General features: G+C 39.9%; 1 protein-coding gene across 2 annotated transcripts in view; it reads left to right on the top strand.

Annotated features, from left to right (window-relative positions):
- The window catches only part of LOC129514536 (cadherin-20), a 205,170-nt gene that overhangs the window by 980 nt on the left and 180,463 nt on the right, over positions 1-23,727 (top strand). The gene's annotated exons all lie outside the window — the stretch shown is intronic.

Below are 23,727 nucleotides of genomic sequence, written 5' to 3'. Positions count from 1 at the left end.
CGGATAGGGGGAAAGTTGCAGATTTGTAAAAGAAACGCTACCTCGGAGTCCCAGCCCCTTGGTAGCAGGAGAGACTGTGGGTTGGACTTAGGCTGAAGCAGGAGGCTCAGCAGGGCTACCCACCTTGGGGATGGGGGTGGGGGTTGGAACCTGGAGGGCAGCCTGGAGGCAGCGCCAGAGCCAGTTTGTGCGCTGAGACCCGCCAGAGTGAGAGGGCTGGCAGCAGGACACCTGGGCCGGGGGCGGGGGCGGGGCGTCGCCTGGTAGATTCAGGCTTTACTGCGCTTTAGTACTGCCATTGTCGTTACTATTACTATTGCTGCTGCTGTTGTTATTGGCGCAACCGCCGGGAAGTATTTTGTCTTCTGTTAATAGGTCGCCTGGAAACTGAGTCTGCTCCTCCCCAAATAAAATGTCCCCTGATCCCTTCTAGTCTCTGATGTCCTCCCACCAAAGGAAATTAGAGCTGTCGCGGCATCAGGGACACGGCTAAGGAATTAGATATACTTAAAAAAAAAAAAAAAAAAAAAAAAGTAGGCACAACTGTGTTACTGTGATTGCACCAATGCTAGAAATGGATAGTGTACTTGGATCATCAGCTCACCTTCTTCGGCCTCATTTGGCTGAGGTGCAGTGGGGTCATTGCCAACTGGGAACCCCATAAATGACCCGGCTCTTTCATGTATTTATACGATCTGTAAATGAATTGTTATGTTAGGGTGACCCTCGCAGCCCCACCAGGCATGGGACCTGGCAGGGGCAGGCTTCAGTTGCCAACACTGGAGGCAGCTACAAGGGCACCTGCGGTTGCCTCCTCTTGGCTTGGCCCCTGGTGAGAGCTGGCCAGCTGATGACGGAGAAAACAGGGCAAGAGTGTGGGAGAACAGCATGTCAGAGTGAAGCCAAGTACAGGAGATGAGGTCAAGCCTCCGCACTGGCCACATCCTTTCCTGCCAGGGCAAAAAGAGAGACAAATGAGGAGCAAGTGGGAAGTAGTATAAATTGGAAAACCAAGCACTCAGAGTCTACTTAAGGCTGCCGCCACTGACTTTGGTGTGACCTTTCCTTTCCAGGGCTTCTGATTTTCCCCTATTTGCCATTGCCAATGCACGAGTAGCCATGCCTTTCTAACAGGACAGTTGTCGTGAGATGATCTAATTCTGTATCCAAAAAATGCTTGGAGCATCCTGGGAAAGGACAGTCTATAAAATACGGGGTTTTCAATGTTTTGTGAAAAGTTTGCTACACTGCAGGTTACGGAGATACATTTTTAGCATGTGTGCCATGTGGCGGTGTAAAATTAAAATGGAAAAGGAAAGTGCAAACATAAAAATGACTTAGCATTCTTGACATTCTTGTGCATACTTGTAGAAAAATTATTTTTCATTTGGGGAGAGTTGCCCAGGAATTTAATCAGTGTTTATACTACTGAACCGCCCCTTTCTACCTTTCTCCCCTGTAAAATTCTATGACCCAGTTCTCACAGGAAAGGCAACGCGAATGAAGTGCTAGGGGCTGAGAGGCGAGATCCACGGGTTGTTAGGGGAACCAGCACATAGGGTTTGGAGACTGGAATGGGCAAAAAAGATGCCATCAGCCTCGCAGAGCAGGGAAGTGTTCTTCTGGAAAAAAAAAAACAGCTGAGCAGTGTAGGGCAGCGGACCCAGCCAGCAGTGGCTGTCGTCTGCTCTCAGATTCAGGAAGGACACTCCAGTCCTTCAGCCCAAAGAGGGCTGAGTGTTTTTTTTTTTTTTTCTCCTTCCTTGGGTGAAGGTATTGCCTTTCTCTTGTCTTTGCATTGGCAGTGATTTCTCTGTCCCTGACTGTACAGTGCAATAGTTTTCTCTTGCCATTTCGAAGAGACTCACACGTACTCTCTCAGCCCCTTATGTATTTGTAAATATTCCCCAAGTTCTGAAGCTTCTCAAAGACATGCAGCTGTTGGTGAATTTAAGTAAATAGTTGGAAGTAATCAAGAGAGCCACTGAAAAGTGGGTATGTTCTCCCCTGGTGGAGAAGTTATTGAATGCCTTTTGAGCAAGAAAATGAGCAGTTTAGAAAAGCAGGAGGGATTTCCTTGACTCGCCTCTCCCCATAAACCAGTAGTTGTATTATTCCTTCCCTCATAGTAGTGAGCACTGTTTGCTTAAGCATTTTTTTACAATTTTGGACTTAAAATGGGGTTTTGCCTGGTGGTGTTCTATGGAGAGAGGAAAAAATGTAAAGAGATACGGAAGGAAGAGCTGCAGTGGCTAGAACATAAATCAGTCAGAATATATGGGGGGGTGATGAGAATAGGTCTTTTCACCCTAAAAAAAAAAATGTCCACTTTGGAAGAAAAAGAAGTCTGATTATTGGCATCCAAGGCTGAAACCAAGGCAGCTGATGCCCAGAGGAGCCAAAGGGCAGTTCTTCTCAGTTTAGAAACAGCAAGACAGCCTCTGCCAAAGATTGCTGTAAACACGGAATAAAGATTTCATTGTGGGCTGCTGTGACTAGAATAATTAGACAGTTAATTGTTCATTCTGATCTGGTGGTGTTGGAATCAGTAGTGCAGAGCTGCAAAAATAAGAACAAGGGAGAAAGAGAAAAGTAACACATCACTTTTATCTTCACTTGTTTCACTGCAATGGTACTCTGGAAATCCTGGTTAGTTTGCAAAAAAAAAAAAAAAAAAAAGAAAAAGAAAGCAATATTCAGATCCCCAGAACACTGGCAACACTGTATTTGTAGCCCATTGCTGCCATTTTTCCCAGGTTCCACTCTGGTTATGGACAAAATATGGCATCTTCTAAGAACAGCATGAGGAATTAATGTCTCAGGTAACCCCCCTGTCAGGTAGTAGATTTTAGCTAGGTGCAAACCTTAGTAGCAGTTCAATCAGAATATATATGCAAATAACACCAAATTTTTGTGCTCCCCCAACATGTTTTTCACAGGCATCTTAAAGTTAAAGAAGTAAACATTCCATTTTTGGCAATAATTTTCTATTTTGCAACAAATTGCCTAGTGATTAATCTTTCACATTTAATTGAAGAGATAGCCTCCTCTGTATTTTCATGCTAATTTAGAGACAAAAGAAAACATATTTTAAGTGGTAAAGGTGATTTTAAACAGCTGAGCATCAGTTATTATAGGCAGTAGACTGTGACTTATTGCTATTTCCTAAAAGGTGGCACTGTCATAAATTCCTTCTAAAATGACTTCTGCAAATAAGAAATAAGTAAGGGATTGTGGAGAGCATTAAGTACTTGGTGTCGGGGGTGGGAAGGAAGAACGGTGTATTTATTCATGAGGTTTAAACTCTCCCTGGATCCTCATATTGACATGGAATTTGAAGCAAAGTTCTCATTATCCAAATTGAAAAAAGAACATCATTACATGTCAACATCAAGTATAATTGTCCCGTGAATAAAAGCCTATGTTATGAAGTAAGCAGAGTAAATTGCATAAGGTCATCAAGTCTCATGAAAAGGAATACTTCACTTCTCCAAGATATACATTCGGTCTCAGTTTGTTAAGGAGGTTCAGAACTACCTTTATTACCAACCTTTAGTTTCTTTGACCCATCCTGAATCAAAAGGATCGCAAAAGCAGAATACTTACCAAGTGTCAAGAAACATAAGTGGTACAAAATTATGGAACTCTCTAGCATTCGGATGACAATCTACTTTACGAAATGCACGGTCTACAGCAATTAAAAATAGAAGATCATATTGCCACGTTACATTATGGCAACAACCCATTTTAAAGAGAAATTTAATCTTTTTTCGTTTAATTGCTATTCGTGGTTTGCTAAATAGTTTTTCAGAAAAAAAACTGCCAATCTCCTGCTAACCAGGACTGTCTAGTTAAGAACGTTCCTAATTACATACGGATTGACTTAATTTTAGAACCCTAAAAATAGTCAACCCAAAGCATTACTCAAGTACAATGAAAACTAGAAATGGTCCAATCCCCCTCGAGGTATATGTAATTTTTTTTTTTAAGTTTAAGGAATCATAAAAGAGAGAACATTTGGTATGGGAATACATCAGCTAATAACTACCATAAAAGAGTAAAGGAAGCCATAAGCTGGAAGATCATTTTAAAATATTCAAAGTAAAGTTATTAACAATACCACTCATTTCTTCTTCCAAATCAGTAAGGGCCAGTCGTGTAAAATACCATGCAAAGTACAAATGTCAAATACATGCCCGGCACTGCCCAAAATGGGCATATTTTTGTTATTTATAAGAATGTTTAACAATCTAATTAAAAGTTTGGCCTTTATTCCAACTAATGCCTTGACCATGTTGACAGCAAGGATGTATCTTGCATGGAGGAGATATTTCTTTATCATTCTATAGCTCCTGGCTGGAATCTTACATATAGTAGATTCTCAATAAACATGGGGTGATTTCATTTTTTAGAAGAAAAATAAAATAGAATTGATGGAATTACCAAGTTAGATGAATTTATAACATTTTATGGGAAATACTTGGTCTTTGTTACTTTAGATTATTTCCCTAAATTAGTGAGCTATGCCTGTGACCAATAATAAATAATTATTAGCAGTGTTCAATGTGGTGTGGACCTGAGGAAGGTAAGAAAAGATTTGTTTTGGCGTGTTTTTGAGTTTTACCTAAATATTGAATATGCTTATGCATATGTAAGCTGTTAAAGATGCACAATAACTCTCCATAATAAATATGACACTTTATCCAAAGGGTTATTATTCCCAACAGGTAGTCACACAAATTCTACCCCTGAAGTACCGAGAGTATTCATCAGACCAATTATTACGAACTGGCTGCACATTCCCTCCCGTATCAACTAATTAAAGGGTTATTAATAAAATAATCATTGCATTCCATGGCAGTGGCTACTTCTGGTTGTCACTGAAGTTTGTCTGACATATGGCCCAACAGTCAAACCCAACCATGCACCTGTAACACTGTGCTCAACATCTGGCAGGATGCACTGAAATTACTTGTGGCCAATACGTTTACACTTCTCTGCTCTTCCGCCTGATTTATAACTAAAATAAACTAAGTGAACCTAATAGCAAATGAAAACCAGGTGCCCATGAGGAACTAAAATGTCCATTATAGGTAAATCATCAGCCTGTTTTTTTTTTTTGTTTTCTTTTTTTCCTTGTAGGTCTGACCTTAGTTGAATGAACAACGTGGTCTTAGTGTTTTCCTAGAGAACAGTACATAGTGTAATATGTTGGCATAATTGGGAGCTAGTAGTCAAGAGAAAACCAGGATAGAATTAGCATGAAGATTCAATTACCCCTTGTTCCCAGAGAGAGTTGTTTACTAGGATTCAAGTTGAGGTTGTGGTCAAAATAGCATGAAAAGATGAGCAGCGCAGCTTTCTTGTTCTCTAGCAGATATCTTTGCATGGAAGCAAACTTTGGTTTCCACTTTCCACCAACAAATTACAATGCAGTTTATTAATTAAATAGTAATTGATATAAATTGTTTGAATAGACATTTTTAAGTGTGCCCCTGAGCATACCTCCATGTTTTAGATGTATTTATAAAAACCTGTAGTCAGAGCTATCATATACAGGATATTTTCCTGAAGGAGTAGTGTAGATTTCCTATCATACTCTTTATCACTTTATTTTATAAAGTCAACATCTTTGAATCCCTTACCAAGTCCTATTATGTGGTTAATTTGTACATATCATGAATAATCAATGAACTTACCATCATTTGTTTTTAAACCAACAGAGGTAATTTCATTTAGCGATTTAATTAGAAATTGGCTAAAGGAATTCCATTTAGAAGTAATTTCTAAAGGCAACCTAATACATGTTTTTTTTTAATTTGAAAGATTATTAACATTCTGATATAAGTATCAGAACAGATGGAAGTAAACACTCAATCTCTGTATCTAAGGTCTTTTTCCGTGCAAATGTTTTGAACAGACAAGTAGAGTGCACAGTATCACCTACTTGCCACCTCTCCCGGTCAAGGAAAAACCACCTGGACATTTCAGCCATCTCTGTGCCCACCCACAAACAGGCCCAAAGTTGCCTAGTCTTCATTCTCTAATCCAAGAAACAATTCAAGTTCCAATCTCTCTCTTCTTCAAATCCCTCGATTCTCTGCATCCAAAGCCTCATCTGGAGTATGAATTTGCAAAGGCACCATCATCCCATCACTGAAAGAACCAGCCACTTGAGACCATAGGTCTTGTCAGCTTTTTTTGGATATTAAATAAGAATCTAAATCTGTGCCCATAATTTGCACAAACTGGCAACAACTCCCAAGGATGGTCATCTTACAAGTAAATATATTAAGCCACATCTTTGTGCTGTCATTAATATCACTACAAACTGTATTGAAAGCAAAAGATATCAAGCGATTGGAGTACATTTTCATTAAGGTCATAGTTTTGAAGTGTTAGAGTTTTATCTACCTTTACCCCTCGCCCAGACTGTCATCTCCATAACACTGGGAACATTATGTCTGTCTAAAAATGAGAGGCATACTGGTATTTGGACATAAAATTCTCAAGTAGTCATTAAAAAATTAATCCATTTGGCAGTTCGGCATCTCAGTGGAATACTTCAGGCAGCTAAGCACAGAGGCTATCATCAGATTCACGGGCTGGTGAACATTTGGAGATCAAATTGCTGAGGGCTGTTTCTTTAAACACAGGAAAACAACAGATTTCTTCATGATATAGAAGTGTTATCCATGTCTTTGGATACATCTCTATATACAGTAGTTAGCTTGTGTCAATTAAAATGTGTAGTATTCAGAGAAAAAGCAAACCAAACAATAAAATAACCACCATTTATTTAGTCCTTGCCTTGCACCAGACACTACACTGAGTGCTTCACAAGCATGACCTCATTAGTCTTCTTGCTGAGGATGCCACTGTTACCAACTTTATTTTGCATATGCACACCCTTAGGTACAAAGTTAAGTGGTCCCTGAAGGCAGATTTCAAACCCAGGACTCTCCAGCTCCCAAGTTTGTAGTTCTAACCATACAGCTACACCACCTGCCCTACAGCAGGGTTGTTTGTTTAAAGATGTATTTATTTAGAGAGAGAGAGAGAGAGAGAGAGAGCCCCAGAGAGTGTTGTCAGGGGGGCAGGGGGGCAGAAGTGGGAGAGGATCTCAAGCAGACTCCCCACTGAGCACAGAGCCTGATGCAGGGCTCTACCTCATGACCTTGAGACCATGACCTGAGCTGAAATTAAGAGTTAGACACTTAACCCACTGAGCCACCCAGGCGCTCCTAGAGCAGGGCTTTATAACTTCCACACTGACATTTGGGGCCAGATAATTCTTGTTTATTGGATGGGTAAGAAAGGAGCTGACCTGTATGTTGTAAGATACTTAACAGCATTTCTACCTGTTAGATGCCAGTAGCTTCCTTCCTCCCCACAGTGCACACCAAAAATGTCTCCTCTCCAGACATTGTCACTTGTCTCCTGGTGAGCACAGTTACCCCAATAAGAGAACCAGCACCACAAGAGCAAAGTGCAACATCCATGCATTGCTTATCAAAGCACACAGTTTCAATTTAAGGGTACATTCCATTGCCCAAATAATAATATAGATAATTTGCACAGTTATGCTAGCCACATTATAGATGACTTCTAAAAATTCACTAGACCAACTTAGAAAAAATTAGTAAGTAAACATTATTAAGTAAATATTATTAATATCTTTTGCTATTAAACTCTTTCCTTTGGGGCCCAAACTGGGTGATCAAGACATTGCTGTAATTAGATCTTTATACTGACAAAGACTGGTACAAAGACTGAAAACATTTTAAACCACAGTGCCCCAAAATGCCAACAGATTGTCCACTAGACTCTAGTTTCAGGAGGACAGCGATGGGAACTCTATTGTTCATCCTCACATCCCCTGCACAAAACATCATGCTTACCACATAGTCAGCACTTAATAAATACTTCTTGAATAAATAAATGAAATCATGGACAACCTAGTACAAGTTTTGAACGCTCAGTTATAGACCTGTGTTGGACTTGCCATGTTTTACATTTTAATCAGTGGCACGGATGTGCACATAATAGTATGCTGATCAGATTTATAAATTTAATGAAGCCAGAAGGGAAAGATAATACGTTAGATGAAGAAATGGGATCAAAAAGGTTGAGAAGATGGATTAGATCTAAGAAGATGAATTTTTCACATGCACAAATGCCTATGCGGAAAATAAACCACATGAGGGTTGAGTGGCATGCCCAAGGCCTCTGTCAGCTGGGGAAAGGCAAAGCTGACACTCAGACTCAAACCTCTTGATAACAGCTCTTCCCTGGCTTTATTTTGTCTTGGTCAGAGTACACCTGAGATTTCCCATTTTGTCTGCTCATCACACTCTGAGTCCTGAGTCTCTAGAATATATCCACTGGTCTATGGAGGTCCCACAAACATGGCTGTGAGATGAGAGAAATGGCTGAAGGTCTGCAAAATGGCAGACCTGACACAGAAAAGGCATAACACTCATCTTCAAGTATCTGGAATATCTTCATATAAAATAGAAATAAGTTTATTCTGAATTGCCATGAACAACTGAACCAGGGCTCCTAATGGAAACTATAGAGAAGCAACATAATGACAAGTTTCCTAATGATGAAGTGTCCTAGGTTGGAAGGGGCTACTCCCTTGGGGAGTCGAGCTCTTGGTCATCAGAGGAAAATATGCAGATGGCTGGCCTATGGGAGTCTGAGCCCAAACAGATGGAAAAATGTTCCTCCAGGGTGCTTTCTAGCCCTCTGTGTATAGGAACTCTTTCCTTTTAGTTATTTATTTCTTTGTTTTGAGAGAGAGATTGCATGAGTGCAGGGGAGAGACACAGAGGGAGAGGGAGAAAATCCCAAGCAGACTCCAGGCTGAATGCAGAGCCCAACACGGGGCTCAAGCTTAGGACCCTGGGATCATGACCCGAGCTGAAACCAGAAGTCAGCCACTTAGCCGACCAGGCCGCCCAGGCGCCCCAGGAACTCCTTCTTAATAGTTTATTATTGACCTTGTAAAACTACTCTGTGTAATCCTGTTAATAAAAGCAAGATCTAGGTTTTCTCTAACCCAATAACCTAATATCTAGACTTATGGGGTAAATAAAATACCATAATCAAGAAAGAGAATCTTACCATGTATGATCATGCAGAGCTAGAGTCACCTTCTGTGTGCCAAGCTTTGTGTAAAGTGTATCCCCCATCATGTCCCATCTATTCCTGATTGGAAGCCCATAAAGTAAGACCTGGTATCATCACCACTTCATAACCAAAGAAGCTAAGTCACAGAGAAGTTGAATAATTTAGATCACACAGCTACTAATTCCTGCCTTACTACGTGAAACTGAGTCAGTCCAGAGTTACAAAGTCTGTTTTATAAATATACAGCATACCACTTCATCCTTTCAACAGGGATACACTATTTTGTTTGAAATGCTGGCAATTTCTAGAGTTTGAGACATATGGCTATTTAAATGCAAATACCTAAAACATTTTCCACAGACTCAAATACAACATTTAAAAAATTATTTGCTATTTCCTATTATCTGTGATATTGCTCCCTTCAAATAGTGCAAATTGCTATGAGCTGACTTTAAGTAAACGAACAAAATAGGGTTGGGTTTGTTGTTGTTATTGTTGTTTTTTAATGTCTATAGAAGAAAAACTTGGTAATAGCATTTCAGCTACCATTCTGTAAATTAGAGTTAGAACCCAGGCCTCCAGGCTAGAAGCACTAGTGTGAAAACAGGATTGGTAACTCTGATTTACACAAATTCAGGAAATTTTCATGGTCAAGCTTTTTAGACAGTTATACCATTAGAGATTGTGTTCTCTTCTGATCCTAATTATCTTGTTGGATTATCTTCTGTTTCATGAGTATCTTTTTGGCTATTTTGTTAAACCAAACTGATTTTTAAAACTGCTTCCTATGCCTTTATCATTTCACTGCCAAAAAGATGCTGAGAAGCTCTAAACTCTTCTGCCAGACAGCACTAGATTCAGCCTACCTATAGTTCTGATTTCCTGAGGATAACCTCAACTTTGCAAATCCCGTCTGGCAAGGTCCTCTTCTCAGGGAGTGCTGCTCCCTGCCCACCATTCCAGACAAGAATCAGCCCAAGACTTCACACCCAGTTCAGCATTCTCTTTTTAAGCTGATTGCGGCCCTGGTGCTTATATGCATCTCAGCATGCAATGAAGTCCATAATTCGAAGTGTACCATTTTTGCAAAGCATAAAGGCAGTTGTAGGAAGGGGCCCAAGCACTTATCCTAAGACTGAAGATGGCATCGAATCCAGCTCTCCCCTGGCAGCACTCTTGCCAAAAAAGCAGAAGGCTTCGCTAGGCCCTGTGGCTCACAGAGTTTTCTTCCTCTGTCGATGATGGTGGTCATCTGTTGCTAGTGAAATATATGTTCACAGCCCACCCAGCACATGTCTATAATAACTGCCTTGTTGAACTTCATCCTATGACATTTACTTATCGGGGTACCATTCTTCTATGTCAAACTGTGGCTTGATGAATGTTTTTAAGGCTTTGTGAAGTGGAACGGACATTAGTTAGCACACTAATGTTTTATTCACAGATTTTTTCCCTAGGTTTTTATGTTATTCCACAGGGGGAAACTTATAAAAAGAGCATTCTCAATGTACTTCATGGAGGGAAATATTCTAAATCAAGAACTAAGATGCCTCCTAAATGAACATGAGTCACAGGAAACAACTCTACAACTCAAAGCAGTGTAGAGCATAGCGTACGAAACCACGAAAGCACATCTCCAATCACACATGAGCTGCCCAGAATGTAGGATCCCATAGGTTATTCAGGGGATTCAGACAGAATAAATCAGGAATTGACCTGAGAGAGAAATGTCCTATGAATGTTGAGGAACGTACCTGGCAAGTGCTGCTGCTAGTACCTTGACCCCAGACCTCCCCAGCTTCTTGAGTCAATGTATGTCAAAAGCCATGTGGCATCAATCTCTACCCTCATTCATAGTTCTCAGGTCATTGCCCTTACGTCATGACACCATTAGAAGTCACTAGCTAAGGAATCTGAATAACTAGGTCAGGAGTAAGTAATGTGGAGAGGAGAAAAAGAATGACCACTAAGGCATGGCTTTATTTATCATCAGGGTAGAAAGGAAATGTGCCATTAGTAGGAGTTTCATTATGATATGCAGCCTTTAAGTTAAAGAGATCTGTTACCTTCTCCTTCCCACCTAACCCCACCATCATTAATGTCCAATAGAAGATACCGAAGGGAACTCTTGTCTCTTTGAGATAGAAAGAAACCTTTCATACACTTGGTGCTAGGAAAAAGAAATATTTAAACCAAACTGAAGGCATCAAAAATAAGTAACTGCATTGAAAAGTCACAGCCATATTGAACAATAAACAATTTATGGAAGGAGCCCAGAAAAAAATTGTTTTTTAAAAAATTGAAAAGCGTGGCTTCTGACAAGTATTCTTTATTTATGAGTGTAAGTAGAATTTTCCAAGGAACACAAAAATACTAAAATAAAATGCAAGTTTGACACACACATTTTTCTTTGAGGGTTGCCCCAAAAGGGGACTCTAGATAGATAAGAAGTTAATTGCAGAGTTTAATTCATCATTATCTATACTAATTGAGAGAATAGACATAAGGATTATGTGAAACTATAAATGGTCCAAAATCATTTACAGTTGACTAAGTAAGTGTTTTGGGCCTTTGACCTGACTACAGGAATGCCCTGCTATCTAGCAATTCAGTTTTTAGAAGACAAGTCTAATAAGTGAAGTCCAGATGCTCAAGCCTAAAAACTTCTCTTGATCCTCCTCCTCTCTTAGCTCAGCTTCTCCCTACTTGTCCTGGGGTGATGGTGGGCCATACTCCCCAAATTAGTTCTGGGCTTACTTTCTGCTGGGTATGCCAGGTAACCCAACGGCCCATTGGTTGTGTTATTGCTCTTGTTCTCTGTTAGAGACCTTAGACCTCCAGTGATTGTATAAATGTATGAGTCAGAGGGCAAGGAAAGAGAGGGGATACTGAGAAGGTTAATCTAGGAAGTTTCTGCCCCAGTAACACAACTCCAGATCTAACATCCCAGACTGTTTACCACTATCAGATATGCAAAGACAAAACACTGTCTCTCTTAAACAATTCCCTGGTTTCGAAGCAAATTGAAATATGAATTGTTTCAAAAGGATTCTATGCATGCAAAGTGAATAGCTGTCAACAAAGCTATAATTAAGAAGATGAGATGCTGTCAATACACTTGAAATAATGATTTTCCTTGGAGCGGACACACTGTGTCTTATCTGTTCTCAACCCTCTTCTCATATGGCCTCCCTCCGGGATCATCTAGTTTTCTCAATATAATTTAGGAGGAGGAACTCCCTATGTAGCTCTTTAGAGACTTTGAGAAAGTCATAGACAACACTCTTCTTCCTGTTCAGATGGACATGTTCCTTTGTTTTCTTAAAATTCAAACTGTATGTTGGACCAATTATTATCAATTGTCCTACCTCCAGTGTTCCATTCATTTAAAGAACCCAATATAGTTTCATTGGTCAATGACTAGAGCAATAAGGATTACCTGCTGGGTGAATGAATAGAGCCTTGTCTTTGCAAATTAGTTTCACATGTGCTATTTCATGTTTTTAGCACCATCTGCCAACCACCCTTCTCCTAGCTGCAACTGATTTCATACTATTTTGGTCTACTTGGGACATTTTAGATCTCAACAAATGTTTTTAAATGGAAGTATGGACTTTCCCTGCCAATTAAGTCACTTTCCTTACTCTTCCACTCTTAGGAGCTGTTTCTACCACAGTCTTGCTCATATCACTCCCACTTCTTGAGGAAACCACATTTCTTTGGAACTATCTCCAATCCTTTTCCCCAAAAGATGACTCAAACCATCTCTTCCTGGATGAGACCTCAAACAATTAGCTATAGATTTCTCTGCCCACCTCCAAGCTTCTGTTGTTCTTCTTATACTAACTGATGTTTATGCACCATGTTTGATGGTGTTTCTACCAGTGATGGTGGTTGACTTGTGAACGTATTTTCTTAACTGAGTCATAACTTCTTGAAAGCAGAGAGGGGATGTGCTCCTTTCCTATGGCACAGAGTTCCCCACTCTCATGGGAAGTAGGAGAGAGCTCATTGATGCCAATGGCCTGGTGCTTTACCCCTGAAGCATTCCTCTGTGTCAGCTCCATGCTGGGACTAAGTTCGTTCTCCTGCCAGGTGGTTGTCTGACCTATGCAGCCACAGAAAGATGAGAACACCATATTGTCACTGCGATTCCAGGAAAGGAAGAACTGCAAAGGTTGAAGGAGAGGGGCACAAGAGCATAACCAGAGCCAAGAAAGGAATAAGGGAAGCGAGGAAAGGTGTTGGGAGGGAGATGTAAAGCGTAATTGTGAGGAAAAGGGGGAAAGTTTTCAGCTTTTTAAAAATATGAATAATTACATTTTGTTTGCTTCTTGGGATCTAGGTGTGGCTTTGTGATGTGTTGGGGAAAGTAAATTTATTTTTAAAGCACATGTGGGCTGTGCTTTACAGGTTGGAGACGGCAGGAGTTGAAATGTACTCTTTAGGAGCGGCTGTGAGAAACACAGGAATTACCAGAACTAACCACGACTCCTTTTTATGAATTCCAGGTCCCAGGTAGTATTTTGGCAAATCTGTTCTCTGTGCCCTACCTGCTGAAGAATCTTCTGTTTGGCTTTCACCATCTGCCTCCTAGCAAATCCAGCCCAAATCCAAAACAAATGGGTAGAATGAGGACCCGGAGATGGGCACTTTCCCAGGGAAGGTTAGAGCAGTTCATTAACTATTAGCAGTTTGAAAATACTCATTTGCGAATTGAACCTAAAACACTGTCATTCCCTGAATATGTCTTCCCAGGTTGAGATGCATGAATATGAGCTATCCAGGAAATAGGCTAATTTAGAAGGAATTTAAGTTCTTAATGAATGTTTCCTACAGATTCCATAATGACTCCATTCTGTTTTCACCGTGTAAAGAAGTATGCCCTTTTCACTGCTGTTAGCACACACGTCTTAGAAACTCACTCCTACGCAGAACAATGGCAATTATTTTTCCATGGATATCTATAGATTCAGCATCTAGAGGCTCTGCACTGAGAATGAGAGCATGTTCATTCAAGCCATATCTCTCCAAACCAAGCTGAAAAACCAAATGCGGCAACATCCCAAATTAGGCCAAAGTACTCCATAGACTCCTAAATTGCCACGTGCATATGATAAAAGAAAAGAAAGAGAAAAGTAAACAATATTAAAATTGGATGTTTTGATCAATCTCACATTGTAGCTTGCCACGATGTAATTTGGCACCTATCTCCCTAAACTAACAACAGCTGAAATTTGAAATGAATAACTAGAGGATCAGAACCAAAGGTGGCATATCAAGTCTATAGGGGTTCCAGGACAAAACAGCACAGACAGGGTGGCTGAAACAACCGAAATTTACTTTCTCACAGTTCTGGAAGCTGGAAGTACAAGATCAAGCTGCCGGGAGAGTTGGTGTTTGGGGAACTCTCCCCTGGGACCGAGATGGCCACCTTCTTATGGTGTGCTCACATGACCTCCTCTTTGTGCACATGTAGATGGGGGACAGAGAGAGATCTGCTGTCTCTTCTCATAAGAACATTGATCCTGTTGTATCAGGGCTCCATCCTGTGACCTCGTTTAACCTTAATGCTTCTTTATTCTAAATATAGCCACACTGGGAGGGTTAGGGCTTCCATGTATGAATTCAAGGCAGATACACACATTTGAGCCATAACAGTGATGCTTCAACCGTGAAACCTATTCATGTTTTTGTCACATTTAGATTGACTCAGGCACTAAGGAATCCCTGAATACTGTTTGAATCCACTGGGGATCTACTTGGCCACAAAGTAGTTACCCAAACTGAAACTGGATTCTAGGGCCCATGCCATTGGTTATCCCAGCACGATACAGTGCTCCACCTCACCCGCCACCTGCCACCGTGCCTTAGGTGGCCACTGCATTTCATGGTGTTTGGTAATGTCCGCTGCTGCCCAGTCTTAAGAAATACTGAAAGAATCCAGGGCTTTCTCTCTATTCTACTGGCTTTGTGTTCTAGCCCTTGTCATTTTTCTTTATGTTTCTAGCATGAAATTATCGCTGGTCTCCAAACCTTCAGTTTCTTCCAGCAGGATCCTTAACTTTCTGACAAGACTGAATTCCCTTCCATGATCCCCCTGGTTCTAGAACTAGATTCCCAGGGTCTCCAGTTGATGTGTCAAGGCAGTTATGCAAATAGAGGGTGAATCCAAGCAAGAGTCCTTCCCCAGTCAAAAGGAACCAAAAGTAGATGACTGAACTCGTGTGTTGGAAAGAGAAAGGGTGAATCATTTACTATCAGCAATACTTTGAGTAATACCTGCTAGCAAGTAGAATAAAAGCACCAAATGTCAGTGTTCTAACATGCTGGTAGTCAGTGCCTTGCTCACATCACAGTTCAACTTCCTATCACGCGGTCCTTCTGAGTGCTTTTCCTCCAAGAAATGACTCAGAAATTTATCAATTCCATCTCTTGGTTCTGCTTCACCTAAGGAGCAGAAATCTTTGCCTGAAGTCAGCAGAGGAGGAGAGGCAGAAGGTGTGGTGGGTCTCTCAGGATGTTTTATAGTTAGTCATGAAAATGGTGTAGATTGCTTCCAACTGCCTTTCATCGACCAGAACCCTGCCACTGGTCCCCAAGCTAACAGCAGGGGGACTGGGAAATGTACTCTTCCTATGTGCCCAGGAAGAAGGAATGGGATTCTTCCGCATGGGAACACAGTTCCCACCCTTTTCTTTTACTACTGGGAAGGATCTTGATGCTTAGATGAACTCACCAAATTTGAGGATACTGGGGATGGGGGCTTGGGGGAATGGGGAGTGGGAGAACTGACAAATAATTGTCAGTGATTCCACTTTATCTGTAACAACATGAATTCCAAACTCCTTAACAAGTCTCGGAAGACACAACATGGCAGTACTATATCATGGTTAAGTGCATTCTCTCTGGAACCAGACAACCTGAGTACAGCTGCTGCTGGTTCCAGGATCATAACCTACCCCACTTTCTGTGGGTGTGGATGTGGGTATCACTCTCGACATCTGACAACTAGCTCCTGGAGCATGGGATGGGGGTTTAACCAACAGACCTTGGAGTCCGGTTGGCTTTAGATCACTGTTCCTGACTCTTTCTGAGCTTGTTACTTACATTCCTGAACATTACATAACATTACTTCATCTCTCCGAGCAAGTTCACTCACTTGAGAAGTGGGAGTAATAATGCCAACCTCAAAGGAATTATATTTGATTATCTATATAAAGCACCGTGCACCTCCCCTAACACAGAAAACACACAATAAATGGTAACTGCAAATACAGAAGATGGGACCACATGCCTCTTTACTACCTCTAGCCAATAAAAATAACTGCAAAATCAAATTTTTTTAAAAAACATTTTTTTTTGGTGGTATGGGATAGTTTAAAAAGCAGCAGGTTTGGAATTCTTAAATCTATGTATAACCTGTGTGACTTTGGCTAAGTACCTTAACATCTCTTTCTTTAAAAATCTATTCCTACTACCCATGTCATGAGGTTGACGTCATGACTACATGCCATGACATAACACACAGAAGCATCTAGCACAATTCCTGTGACATAGTTGGGTACCAGATGCATAGTGAGGTACCAGAAGTGGAGTATGGGTTACCAAGTTCCTCTCAAATGGTTCTCCATCAGAAAGTAACATTTCAAACAGTGAGGGTGAGAAAATACCATCTTAGAAAGACATGTTTGGAGAGAATAAATGATTAGTTTAGTTTTCAAGCAGATGCTTATTATGGTGATTTTTTGATCTTTGACCTTTATCACCCCCCCGCCCCCATCTGAGAACAGTGTCTTGATGCCTCTATTCAAATGATAATCACTGTGCAAAAACTCAATGTCTCTCCATTCAGGAGCTTACAGTACACATCTTAATAAACCATAATGAACTGAAGACATGAAGAATCACTGGATAAACAGGCCTCTCTCTCCAGCTGTCATGTCTGTTTGTGACAGCGACTGGTATTTCATTGTAAAAGATGCTAATTTCAATCTAAGCTGTGGCAGTGTTGAGAGGAGCATAAAAGGAATTCTTGATTATCTATATCAGTAACTGTGGTCCCCAGGGATATGCTCGGAAACTTCAGATCACATATGGCAAGAGTGCTGTGATAAAATATGCATCAATGAGGCTTCATGATTTATGATAATAAAGAAATGGAAAGTTTTGCCCTTTATGATAACTGTTTGTGGCTGGTATGTCTCTCTTTCTTCCATTTCTGGAGGCTTTATAAATGACATTTGTTGTACTAATTATTGTATCATTCTCTACCTGGACCACCATCCCATTTCTGTAACTGTTGCGTCAAATTCCTGGGGGCTATTCATAATACTGTTTCAACAGTGATGATTTTTTCCCAACTTAAATTTAAGAAATAATAATTACGTAGGCTGCTGGACCACATTAGCTGCCTATCGGAGTTAAACAAATGCTAATTATTATTTCAACTTAAATATCACTGCTTATTAGCACTGGCCAGGCTACAGGGAGGCCAAAGTTTTCAGAGATGCAAAGCATACATGATAGGCAGAAACGACTGGGGGGCCAAATCAGCATGGCCACTGTCTTTCCTTGGGAATGGGCCATTCTTTATTTTTAAATGATGCTCTTCCTCATTAAGGAGCAGGGAGTGATGATCTTTCTTCTCTTAAACCGTGTGAATATGAGATGATAATGTTTGGGGAAAGTTAATATTCTCACTTAGCAAAATTAAGAGTTATCAACTGCAACCCCTCTATTGCTGTATTTTGACCAGTCCTTGAAATCTCAAAATCTGGAAACCAGTTGGGATGCTTCCCTATAATCCCACCACAAAATCTTCAGGTGGCTGAGGCTTAGTAACCATTTTACAAGGTATCTGGTTCTATTCATGGAAGCTCTCATGATAAGAAACTTACTCACTTGATTGATCTCAAAATCTGCCTTTGTGTATTTGCAACCATCAGTCCTGTAGTGTTACATGGAATAATCCTCATCCCTTTTGTTAGAATAACTCTTCAAATGGATAATAAAGCCAGTGTGGTCTCCCAATTAGCTTCTAATCTGGTCAGCACATCTGTTGTTCATGGTTTCTACTTCATGATGACCTTAGTAACAGCTCTCCCTCACTTCCAGGCACCTCCATCATCTGTGCCCCTACAAAAGAAGGGCCTGATTCATCAACTTCCAACCTAGAAATATTTATTTAATTGTCCAGAGAACAAAGCCTGAAGGTTTTTAGAGCAGCACTGACTTCTTTACCACAAACTTTCCCTCCCCCTGCCTTCCCCTGGTGCAATCCAATACACACTTAGTACACATCCGTCTCTCTGCTCCTATCCTTTCCTGACACTGGGCCTTTTCTCCTCTAAATGCTGATATCTATTGCTCCAAGAGTAACTTATCCTTCAAAGCCCAGCTTTTCCACAAAACCTTCTCAAACTCATAGGTTGGTATTCACTTCTCCATACCCTAGATTCCCATAAAAGGGACCTTATATTGCAATACCAGCACTAATGATTCATTTACTTGTGTTCCTGTTGGTTTCAATAGGACATTATGAGATCTATAATTGCACAGACAGCCTCACTTGCCTTTGAATACCCTATAGTGTCTACCACAGTGCTTTGCACTTGGTTTAACGTTCATTAAAATTCCGTTCCATTAAATTAAATGGTCCCTTGCATGCACACAACCTATCAAATACCCTTCAACTGCCATTCCTCAGTTTGCCAACCCCAGACCCCACTGAGATCTCTCTTGATCTCAACCTATGCTGTCCAGTACTATAGTCACAAGCCATATGTGGCTATTTAAACTCACATTAATGAAAGTTAAACAAAATTAAATGTTCCATCGCTCAGTCTTACTAGCTACATCTCCAATGCTCTCTGTAGCCACATGTGGCAAGGAACTGCCATACTGGATGGCACAGATATGGAACATTTCCATCACAACAGACAGTTCTATTGCAGAGTGTGGATCCAGACACTATTCCAACAATAGAAGCACTACCTTCCTTGCTGTGTGATTAGCCACATCACACTCTTGCCAAACAGCATGCAAGCCTCTGGCTAATTAAAATCCCCAGGTCTTTCTTGAATGAAACAGCTTTTAAGCTCAACTCCCTTCATATTGTACTTAGACAATTACTTCTGGGGATCTAAAGATAATTTCCTCTCCACCACATCTCATTAACATTTTATCTCTTCTATTTTATCTGTCTAGCTTATCAATATCTTTGGTTTTTAATTCTGGTATGCTTTAGGCTATCCTACCCTAGGTTGGAGTCATCTAAACATTTTAAGTACTTCTGACTTCACATTAGTTGTTGATAAAAATGCTGCCTGTAAATAGGGGAACTATATGATTTGTCATCCAAACCAGGACACTTTTCAGAGTGAAATGGAGTGCTATACTGGGACTCTCCAAGACACACCAGGGAGGATGGAACTTTGCCCATGAAAGATCACATTTAGACCATCACTAGAGAGTCCTCAGATTGAGACTGAACTAATATTTAAAAATCTGTTAATATGCTGGCTAAATTTTATCTATTTTCAGGCCATAATACTCCATTTAATTCATGAAGCTATCATGAGAAATAAAAGACCTTAAGCTCAAATCATCTGACTCTTCTCAACCTTCAACAAATGCACCAAAATGACTTTTTCAGAAAAAGAAGAAAACATAATGTAAATGGAAAAAAAATGTAGGTATACATCAGAAAAATGTGAATGGAATAAATACACTTATAAAAGGTGGATATAGTATCTTCCTTGTTGCTCTGTAAGGACTCTAGAGGTCAACAAAAACCTGCTTTGTACATGATAGGTCAACAGTGACTTGAAGCTAGATTTTCAAACAAAAGGAAAGAATGGCAAAATCGTATATTACAATTTTTTGAAAGTGTCAATTTAGAGAAAGCCTATAGCTCATGGTGGTCACTCACTAGTACTTGTCATTCATCTATGGCAATTGGGCCAACAAAGTCCTGGTAAAATCCTAACAGAATCTGACGCCCAGATTTTGTAAAACAGCAAAGACAAAGACAAGTGTGGATGCTTAAAACATGAAAAAGTGGAAGTCACACTGCCAACCTCCCAGAAAGGAAGATAAAATAAAGATTTATGTGTAAGTCTGTTTTAGCGGATTTTATGTACAGGACTATGAATATATTTGGACCCAAAATTGGACAAAACATCTCATAAATTAAAGTAGCTAAAAGTCACATAAAGGTCAGTGAGTAAGACTGAAGGAGAGAAAAGAAAAATACTGGGATGCCTGGGGCAGGCGGGATGAGTGACCCCACCTCTCAAGGTCCCCAAGGACAGCCTTGAACCCAAGTTCTCCATCTTAAAAATCCTGCAATGCTACATGTAGATGTCAAAGGAAATACTTAGGGCTCCTCGTACCCATTGAAAACGTAGCTTTCATTTATAATTAAAAGGAACACGTTTTAGAATTGTCATTTATTTCTTGGATCTCCACAACATATAGTGAGTATCTACAATCCATCTTTCCTACTTTGAAGACATTTTTAGGGCACTCTAGAGAATTATTCCACCCATGTCTTTTACTTATTTTTCAATGTTTTTCTCATATAGATTACATTTCCTTAAACTTGAAATCAAATATTTGTAATTTGGCATAAATAAGTAAAATATTATTTCAACAAAATCTTACTTCTATCCAGCTAGAATACCAAAATGAAGATTATGTTATCTCTTAGGAAAATATTTATTTTCCTCTGCAGCCTAGATAGGGAAAAAGAACTTTCTAATCATTAGTTTGTGGGTTGAGTGTATGTTATCCTTTTATTTGGGTTCTTATTTTAATTCCCAAGCTAATAGCAATTCACAGGCAGTTAAGAAACCCAATTTGATCAATTTTGTAAGTCCCTTGTTTTTCATTAAGGACAATCCTTAAGGCTGGTGGCCTTCAATTAGTTTGGTGGACAGCTCTAGCTAATGTTTTAATGATCCCTAGCAAGGGAAACAAAAAGAGAGAGAGAGAAATAAGGTGGAGGGAGATTTACAATGGTGAGGATAAGCTCGATCAGGCAGGGAGACAGAGTACATAACCACTAATTAACTGTCGTCATTTCAACATCTGGAAGCTAAAAGGAGACACCCAAGTATCCCTGCACTGCTGACAAGTCAGTCCTTGAAGTGCGCACTACAAAGAGTAGCCCCTAATCCTATATTCCCAGACACTAGGAACTTGTCAAACAGCCTAGCTAATAATACTATTACAACATCTAATTTTTGAAGGCGTAACTACACCAGAATACTTGTAAAACAAATGGAAAGAACAACATAATCTCTTGCAGCAGCCTTCTCACTGTTCCCTCTGCTTCCATCTTGCCTCTCTACTGTCTGATTTATACCCAGCAGACAAAATACTCTCTAAGAACAAACTAGATGGTATCATTCTTCTGCTTAAAACCCTCTAAAGATTTTCTGTTGCAATTAGAATAAAGTGTAAAGCTCTTTACTGGGGCAATAAACCCCACATGATGTAGCCCCTGACCACTTACACTTTTAGCTTCATGACTTAGGAACCCAGTTATAATCGCTTAAACACTAGCACTTAAATGAGCAAGAGATGTAAGCACTTTACCCTGATCCAAGTTTAAGAGGTTTATCTTTTTCTCATGTTAACAGAAAGTCTAGAGATTGGCAGTGCAGGGCTGATATAGCTGCTCAACAAAATCAGTAAGGAACCAAATTTCTCTCTGTCTTCCTGCTCTGCCATCCTTAATATATGGCATTTGTCCCATATAGTTGCAAAACGGCTGCTCTACCTCTAGGCATTGTGTCTGTGTTCCAGGGAGGAAGGAAGAGGAACAAAGGATGAAAGTACTGCAAGCCAGCTGAGTTTGTACCTTTCAGTCAGGAAAACGATCATTTTTTTTAGGATCCCTACCCAGTAGTCATCATCTCCTTGCTCAAGACAATATCACAAGGCCACTGCAACATAAGGAAATCACACGCTGTGTGGTTTGTTTGTTTGTTTTTTACTACACTTCCTAATCTCTTCCCTCCATTCTCCATGCTCCAGCCATCCTAGCCTCTCTGTCCCTCAAAAACTTCCTCCTTCCTCTCTCTTGATCTTAGCGCTTGTGTTTCCTTTTGCCAAATTTCTTTTCTCCAAATGACTGCATGGGTCATGCCTTCACATCATTCAAGCCTCTGCATGAATGTCAACTCCTGCAGGGTGCTCTATCTGAGTCTCTAGCAAACACAGTCCACCCCATCTCCAGTTCCTCCTCATCTCATTTTGTTTCACGTTTCTTGGGGTGGTTTATTTTCTTCATAGCATGTCTTGATATTTGAAAGATTTTGTAGTGTTTGTTTATGTGCTTATCGTCTGCCCCCATGACAATATAACCTCTTAACAATGAGGTTTTTCCCTCTTTTCTCTCTGCTACATTTTAGTGTCTTCACAGGCACCTGGCACCGGACAGGTGCTGAGTTAAGAGCCTGCTTCTGACTTAATGAATGGATCAGTGGATTTCTTAACCTGTTTCAAATTTTCGACCCTTTCCTTCACTGCATTAGCCACTTTATCTTTGACTCTGAAATGAGTAACAGCATAATGGTGCTTGATTCTATTTGAATTTTTTAATTACATTTCAGTTTTCTTAAATTTCCATATCACTTAGCTGACTTTTGTAAGCATGATTTTTTTGGTCATTAAATGTGTTTGAGGAAATGATTTCCAATTGTTTGGTATATGCATTGGACTTTTGATTCCCCTATCATTTAGAAGCCTCTGCTTTTAATTATTCTAAATATCTGGGCCATGAACAACTTATTCACATTTTCTAAGTGACTTTATGTGTTCTAGGGACCATTATTCAAAGCTGATCCTGCACCTTTTTCTTTCTTAAAGTCCAACAGCATATATTAAACAATTCTCACAAACATCTCTAGATGCCTTATGAAGTAAACAATCAAAACATTCCATTTTCACATTCTATCAGACAAATCTCTAAATCTTTGACTATGAGTATTTTTGACTTTCTGATTTTTGTTCCTGCTTCAAACTTGGTAAATGACTTTAATGTGACTTTCCTGCTCCATCTCTTTTTGCATCCCCTAGAATACATTTTGCAGAGCATTACAGAGGGACACAATTTTCCTTATCCTGAAGATTTAACATTTATTATGCTCAGAGCTTCTAAAGATTTTTTTTGACGTAGATTTTTCCTTTATATTCATTTGTCCTGCTGCAGGGACAAAAAGCTAGGAGAGCAGGAAAAAAAAAGAAAAAGAAGGAAAGAAAAAAGAAAAAAAAATGCGCCAAGCTTAGAAATCTTTTTCCCTTTCCCTCATGGGCATAAATGAGAACCTTTTCATGACCAATCTTCTAAGAACTCATTTTTCTTTTCACTGTAGCTTCACTGAATAAGGGTGGGGAGCATGGATTATCTGAGTAAAGTAAAAGTAAAAATAGTGCTAAAACTATGTTCTTCTTGAGAAGCCCAAGGCATGGTACGTTAAAAAAGAAAGCCATCAAACTGTCCCATCCAGGTTTTTTTTTTTTTTTTTTTTTCTAAAGGGACAAGAGCATTTGGATACACTGAGCAGGAGAATTAAATGTGTA

This window comes from Nyctereutes procyonoides, unplaced genomic scaffold (genome assembly GCF_905146905.1).
Source record: "Nyctereutes procyonoides isolate TBG_1078 unplaced genomic scaffold, NYPRO_anot_genome, whole genome shotgun sequence".
Lineage (NCBI taxonomy): Eukaryota > Metazoa > Chordata > Mammalia > Carnivora > Canidae > Nyctereutes > Nyctereutes procyonoides.
The sequence above is the reverse complement of the archived record's forward strand: the minus strand, read 5'-3'. Positions and strand labels throughout refer to the sequence as shown.